Genomic DNA, 8,449 nt, shown 5'->3' with positions numbered 1-8,449 from the left:
TCCCTTGATGAAGTCAATGATCTCTGTCATTCAGACTAAACTAACATTCTTGTGACATCGTCATTGAGCTCATGGAATGTTGCCTCTGTGACATCATAAATGATAATGGTACATAAACTGCAACATTATCATCGACATCATAGAATGTTGCCTCTGTGACATCATAAAGGATAATGGTACATAAACTGCAACATTATCATCGACATCATAGAATGATGCTTCTGTGACATCATAAAGGATAATGGTACATAAACTGCAACATTATCATCGACATCATAGAATGTTGCCTCTGTGACATCATAAAGGATAATGGTACATAAACTGCAACATTATCATCGACATCATAGAATTTTGCCTCTGTGACATCATAAAGGATAATGGTACATAAACTGCAACATTATCATCGACATCATAGAATGATGCTTCTGTGACATCATAAAGGATAATGGTACATAAACTGCAACATAATCATCGACATCATAGAATGTTGCCTCTGTGACATCATAAATGATAATGGTACATAAACTGCAACATTATCATTGACATCATAGAATGTTGCCTCTGTGACATCATAAATGATAATGGTACATAAACTGCAACATTATCATTGACATCATAGAATGTTGCCTCTGTGACATCATAAATGATGATGCCACATGACTGTCTATTCTGCTCTATATGTCAGCATTCTATCACGCTCTATATGATGCTATTTTATTCTACTCTATATCAAAGCATTTGATCAGCAATTGTGATATTTTTTGCCGCTTTATATGAAAGCATTCCTTTCCGCTCTAATGTCATTACGACTAATCAAAACGCAATAGTGGATATCTCTAATGTTAATTCCAGATCGTCAAGCTTAGCTATTAAATGTTAAAACAGCTTGCCATAGAATTGTCCAACGCAGACGCTAAGCAATGCCAATAAACATGTAGCCCAATCATTAAAATGACAGTGCCCTTCATTTTTTTAAAGGTCTTATTCACTTACATGCAGTAATGTTAAAAAAAACTTTATTTTCCTCATGCTGTCTGCCTGACTATACCTGTGTTCACCCTTTGTCTGAAACGCTCCGTTTTATTGCATCTCAATGGAACTGCAACATAATTGCGTTGCTAGGCAACAGTTTAGGTCCATGTTTACTTTCTGTCAGCTGATGTCATTCACATACACTGCTACTGGAAATAAACTGGGACACATTTACGTTTAAATGTTCTATATATCGTAGATTTGTGACATCACACATGCATAGTACTCCCGACTGCTTGTTTAAACCTGCTTAATAATAAGAAATACCTGAACATCTCACTTTTTATAATATGGAACCTTTAAGGCATAGAACAGTTCAATAAATGTCACCGTATTTAGATTTTTCAAATTAACATCAACATAGTAGTAGTCAGTTCTTCCAACGAAGTCAATGATTTTTCACAGAGATTGACAGAGTAGTAATAGACACCTGGGAAACTACAATTGCCAGGAAGTCTTGACAATCAGATTAAACTAACTCTCCTGTGACATCATCAGTGACATGATGGAATGTTGTCACTTATGATGTCACCTAAACTGTGACATCATAAGTGACATCACGGAACGTCGTCGAAAGTTTACTTATAGAACCCCCGTTACGCCCATCAATCACAGATCAAAAAACAAGTGTTTTTTGACAATGCCACGCGTAGGACGACAGGGACCGAAGACGGAAGACGGAAGACTCGCAGGTCCTCCACTGTCAGCAGACGGAGGGTTGCCTGACGCAGACGGTAGGCAACGCCATTAACCACGAAGGGAAAGCATTAATGCATTAAGCATTAATGCTTTTCCTTTATCTTAGGCTTTTTTTTAGGTAGCATATTTTACTTTATTTTGATTTTTTTAATTAACATTCACATAGTAGTATTCATGAACAGTTCCCTTGATGAAGTCAATGATCTCTGTCATTCAGACTAAACTAACATTCTTGTGACATCGTCATTGAGCTCATGGAATGTAGCCTCTGTGACATCATAAATGATAATGGTACATAAACTGCAACATTATCATCGACATCATAGAATGTTGCCTCTGTGACATCATAAATGATAATGGTACATAAACTGCAACATTATTGTCGACATCATAGAATGATGCCTCTGTGACATCATAAAGGATAATGGTAAATAAACTGCAACATTATCATCGACATCATAGAATGTTGCCTCTGTGACATCATAAAGGATAATGGTACATAAACTGCAACATTATCATCGACATCATAGAATGATGCTTCTGTGACATCATAAAGGATAATGGTACATAAACTGCAACATTATCATCGACATCATAGAATGTTGCCTCTGTGACATCATAAATGATAATGGTACATAAACTGCAACATTATTGTCGACATCATAGAATGATGCCTCTGTGACATCATAAAGGATAATGGTAAATAAACTGCAACATTATCATCGACATCATAGAATGTTGCCTCTGTGACATCATAAAGGATAATGGTACATAAACTGCAACATTATCATCGACATCATAGAATGATGCCTCTGTGACATCATAAAGGATAATGGTACATAAACTGCAACATTATCATCGACATCATAGAATGTTGCCTCTGTGACATCATAAAGGATAATGGTACATAAACTGCAACATTATCATCGACATCATAGAATGATGCCTCTGTGACATCATAAATGATAATGGTACATAAACTGCAACATTATCATTGACATCATAGAATGATGCCTCTGTGACATCATAAATGATGATGCCACAGGACTGTCTATTCTGCTCTATATGTCAGCATTCTATCACGCTCTATATGATGCTATTGTATTCTACTCTATATCAAAGCATTTGATCAGCAATTGTGATATTTTTTGCCGCTTTATATGAAAGCATTCCTTTCCGCTCTAATGTCATTACGACTAATCAAAAAACGCAATAGTGGATATCTCTAATGTTAATTCCAGATCGTCAAGCTTAGCTATTAAATGTTAAAACAGCTTGCCATAGAATTGTCCAACGCAGACGCTAGGCAATGCCAATAAACATGTAGCCCAATCATCAAAATGACAGTGCCCTTCATTTTTTTAAAGGTCCTATTCACTTACATGCAGTAATGTTAAAAAAAACTTTATTTTCCTCATGCTGTCTGCCTGACTATACCTGTATTCACCCTCTGTCTGAAACGCTCCGTTTTAGTGCATCTCAATGGAACTGCAACATAATTGCGTTGCTAGGCAACAGTTTAGGTCCATGTTTACTTTCTGTCAGCTGATGTCATTCACATACACTGCTACTGGAAATAAACTGGGACACATTTACGTTTAAATGTTCTATATATCGTAGATTTGTGACATCACACATGCATAGTACTCCCGACTGCTTGTTTAAACCTGCTTAATAATAAGAAATACCTGAACATCTCACTTTTTATAATATGGGACCTTTAAGGCATAGAACAGTTCAATAAATTTCACCGTATTTAGGTTTTTCAAATTAACATCAACATAGTAGTAGTCAGTTCTTCCAACGAAGTCAATGATTTCTCACAGAGATTGACAGAGTAGTAATAGACACCTGGGAAACTACAATTGCCAGGAAGTCTTGACAATCAGATTAAACTAACTCTCCTGTGACATCATCAGTGACATGATGGAATGTTGTCACTGATGATGTCACCTAAACTGTGACATCATAAGTGACATCACGGAACGTCGTCGAAAGTTTACTTATAGAACCCCCGTTACGCCCATCAATCACAGATCAAAAAACAAGTGTTTTTTGACAATGCCACGCGTAGGACGACAGGGACCGAAGACGGAAGACGGAAGACTCGCAGGTCCTCCACTGTCAGCAGACGGAGGGTTGCCCGACGCAGACGCTAGGCAACGCCATTAACCACGAAGGGAAAGCATTAATGCATTAAGCATTAATGCTTTTCCTTTATCTTAGGCTTTTTTTTAGGTAGCAAATTTTACTTTATTTTGATTTTTTTAATTAACATTCACATAGTAGTATTCATGAACAGTTCCCTTGATGAAGTCAATGATCTCTGTCATTCAGACTAAACTAACATTCTTGTGACATCGTCATTGAGCTCATGGAATGTAGCCTCTGTGACATCATAAATGATAATGGTACATAAACTGCAACATTATCATCGACATCATAGAATGATGCTTCTGTGACATCATAAAGGATAATGGTACATAAACTGCAACATTATCATCGACATCATAGAATGTTGCCTCTGTGACATCATAAATGATCATGGTACATAAACTGCAACATTATCATCGACATCATAGAATGTTGCCTCTGTGACATCATAAATGATCATGGTACATAAACTGCAACATTATCATCGACATCATAGAATGATGCCTCTGTGACATCATAAATGATAATGGTACATAAACTGTAACATTATCATTGACATCATAGAATGTTGCCTCTGTGACATTATAAAGGATAATGGTACATAAACTGCAACATTTTCATCGACATCATAGAATGTTGCCTCTGTGACATCATAAAGGATAATGGTACATAAACTGCAACATTTTCATCGACATCATAGAATGTTGCCTCTGTGACATCATAAATGTTGATGCCACAGGACTGTCTATTCTGCTCTATATGTCAGCATTCTATCACGCTCTATATGATGCTATTTTATTCTACTCTATATCAAAGCATTTGATCAGCAATTGTGATATTTTTTGCCGCTTTATATGAAAGCATTCCTTTCCGCTCTAATGTCATTACGACTAATCAAAACGCAATAGTGGATATCTCTAATGTTAATTCCAGATCGTCAAGCTTAGCTATTAAATGTTAAAACAGCTTGCCATAGAATTGTCAAACGCAGACGCTAGGCAATGCCAATAAACATGTAGCCCAATCATTAAAATGACAGTGCCCTTCATTTTTTTAAAGGTCCTATTCACTTACATGCAGTAATGTTAAAAAAAACTTTATTTTCCTCATGCTGTCTGCCTGACTATACCTGTGTTCACCCTCTGTCTGAAACGCTCCGTTTTAGTGCATCTCAATGGAACTGCAACATAATTGCGTTGCTAGGCAACAGTTTAGGTCCATGTTTACTTTCTGTCAGCTGATGTCATTCACATACACTGCTACTGGAAATAAACTGGGACACATTTACGTTTAAATGTTCTATATATCGTAGATTTGTGACATCACACATGCATAGTACTCCCGACTGCTTGTTTAAACCTGCTTAATAATAAGAAATACCTGAACATCTCACTTTTTATAATATGGGACCTTTAAGGCATAGAACAGTTCAATAAATTTCACCGTATTTAGGTTTTTCAAATTAACATCCACATAGTAGTAGTCAGTTCTTCCAACGAAGTCAATGATTTTTCACAGAGATTGACAGAGTAGTAATAGACACCTGGGAAACTACAATTGCCAGGAAGTCTTGACAATCAGATTAAACTAACTCTCCTGTGACATCATCAGTGACATGATGGAATGTTGCCATTGGGATGTCATAAATGATGATGTCACATAAACTGTGACATCATAAGTGACATCACGGAACGTCGTCGAAAGTTTACTTATAGAACCCCCGTTACGCCCATCAATCACAGATCAAAAAACAAGTGTTTTTTGACAATGCCACGCGTAGGACGACAGGGACCGAAGACGGAAGACGGAAGACTCGCAGGTCCTCCACTGTCAGCAGACGGAGGGTTGCCTGACGCAGACGCTAGGCAACGCCATTAACCACGAAGGGAAAGCATTAATGCATTAAGCATTAATGCTTTTCCTTTATCTTAGGCTTTTTTTTAGGTAGCATATTTTACTTTATTTTGATTTTTTTAATTAACATTCACATAGTAGTATTCATGAACAGGACGGGAAAGCTTTTCTTTTGCCTTAGTGTTTTTGTTTAGATAGTATATTTTACTATATTTAGATTTTTTGAATTAACATTAACATAGTTGTATTCACAGTTCCCTTGATGAAGTCAATGATCTCTGTCATTCAGACTAAACTAACATTCTTGTGACATCGTCATTTAGCTCATGGAATGTTGCCTCTGTGACATCATAAATGATCATGGTACATAAACTGCAACATTATCATCGACATCATAGAATGTTGCCTCTGTGACATCATAAATGATAATGGTACATAAACTGCAACATTATCATCGACATCATAGAATGTTGCCACTGTGACATCATACATGATAATGGTACATAAACTGCAACATTATCATTGAGCTCATGGAATGTTGCCTCTGTGACATCATAAATGATAATGGTACATAAACTGCAACATTATTGTCGACATCATAGAATGATGCCTCTGTGACATCATAAATGATAATGGTACATAAACTGCAACATTATCATCGACATCATAGAATGTTGCCTCTGTGACATCATAAATGATAATGGTACATAAACTGCAACATTATTGTCGACATCATAGAATGATGCCTCTGTGACATCATAAATGATGATGCCACAGGACTGTCTATTCTGCTCTATATGTCAGCATTCTATCACGCTCTATATGATGCTATTTTATTCTACTCTATATCAAAGCATTTGATCAGCAATTGTGATATTTTTTGCCGCTTTATATGAAAGCATTCCTTTTCGCTCTAATGTCATTACGACTAATCAAAACGCAACAGTGGATATCTCTAATGTTAATTCCAGATAGTCAAGCTTAGCTATTAAATGTTAAAACAGCTTGCCATAGAATTGTCCAACGCAGACGCTAGGCAATGCCAATAAACATGTAGCCCAATCATCAAAATGACAGTGCCCTTCATTTTTTTAAAGGTCCTATTCACTTACATGCTGTAATGTTAAAAAAAACTTTATTTTCCTCATGCTGTCTGCCTGACTATACCTGTGTTCACCCTCTGTCTGAAACGCTCCGTTTTAGTGCATCTCAATGGAACTGCAACATAATTGCGTTGCTAGGCAACAGTTTAGGTCCATGTTTACTTTCTGTCAGCTGATGTCATTCACATACACTGCTACTGGAAATAAACTGGGACACATTTACGTTTAAATGTTCTATATATCGTAGATTTGTGACATCACACATGCATAGTACTCCTGACTGCTTGTTTAAACCTGCTTAATAATAAGAAATACCTGAACATCTCACTTTTTATAATATGGGACCTTTAAGGCATAGAACAGTTCAATAAATGTCACCGTATTTAGGTTTTTCAAATTAACATCAACATAGTAGTAGTCAGTTCTTCCAACGAAGTCAATGATTTCTCACACAGATTGACAGAGTAGTAATAGACACCTGGGAAACTACAATTGCCAGGAAGTCTTGACAATCAGATTAAACTAACTCTCCTGTGACATCATCAGTGACATGATGGAATGTTGTCACTTATGATGTCACCTAAACTGTGACATCATAAGTGACATCACGGAACGTCGTCGAAAGTTTACTTATAGAACCCCCGTTACGCCCATCAATCACAGATCAAAAAACACTTGTTTTTTGACAATGCCACGCGTAGGACGACAGGGACCGAAGACGGAAGACGGAAGACTCGCAGGTCCTCCACTGTCAGCAGACGGAGGGTTGCCTGACGCAGACGCTAGGCAACGCCATTAACCACGAAGGGAAAGCATTAATGCATTAAGCATTAATGCTTTTCCTTTATCTTAGGCTTTTTTTAGGTAGCATATTTTACTTTATTTTGATTTTTTTAATTAACATTCACATAGTAGTATTCATGAAAAGGAAGGGAAAGCTTTTCTTTTGCCTTAGTGTTTTTTTTTAGATAGTATATTTTACTATATTTAGATTTTTTGAATTAACATTAACATAGTTGTATTCACAGTTCCCTTGATGAAGTCAATGATCTCTGTCATTCAGACTAAACTAACATTCTTGTGACATCGTCATTTAGCTCATGGAATGTTGCCTCTGTGACATCATAAATGATCATGGTACATAAACTGCAACATTATCATCGACATCATAGAATGTTGCCTCTGTGACATCATAAATGATAATGGTACATAAACTGCAACATTATCATTGAGCTCATGGAATGTTGCCTCTGTGACATCATAAATGATAATGGTACATAAACTGCAACATTATCATCGACATCATAGAATGTTGCCTCTGTGACATCATAAATGATCATGGTACATAAATTGCAACATTATCATCGACATCATAGAATGTTGCCTCTGTGACATCATAAATGATGATGCCACAGGACTGTCTATTCTGCTCTATATGTCAGCATTCTATCACGCTCTATATGATGCTATTGTATTCTACTCTATATCAAAGCATTTGATCAGCAATTGTGATATTTTTTTGCCGCTTTATATGAAAGCATTCCTTTCCGCTCTAATGTCATTACGACTAATCAAAACGCAATAGTGGATATCTCTAATGTTAATTC

The sequence above is a fragment of the Sebastes umbrosus genome, chromosome 3 (assembly GCF_015220745.1).
Source record: "Sebastes umbrosus isolate fSebUmb1 chromosome 3, fSebUmb1.pri, whole genome shotgun sequence".
Taxonomy (NCBI): Eukaryota; Metazoa; Chordata; class Actinopteri; order Perciformes; family Sebastidae; genus Sebastes; species Sebastes umbrosus.
This window is presented reverse-complemented; position numbering follows the sequence as displayed.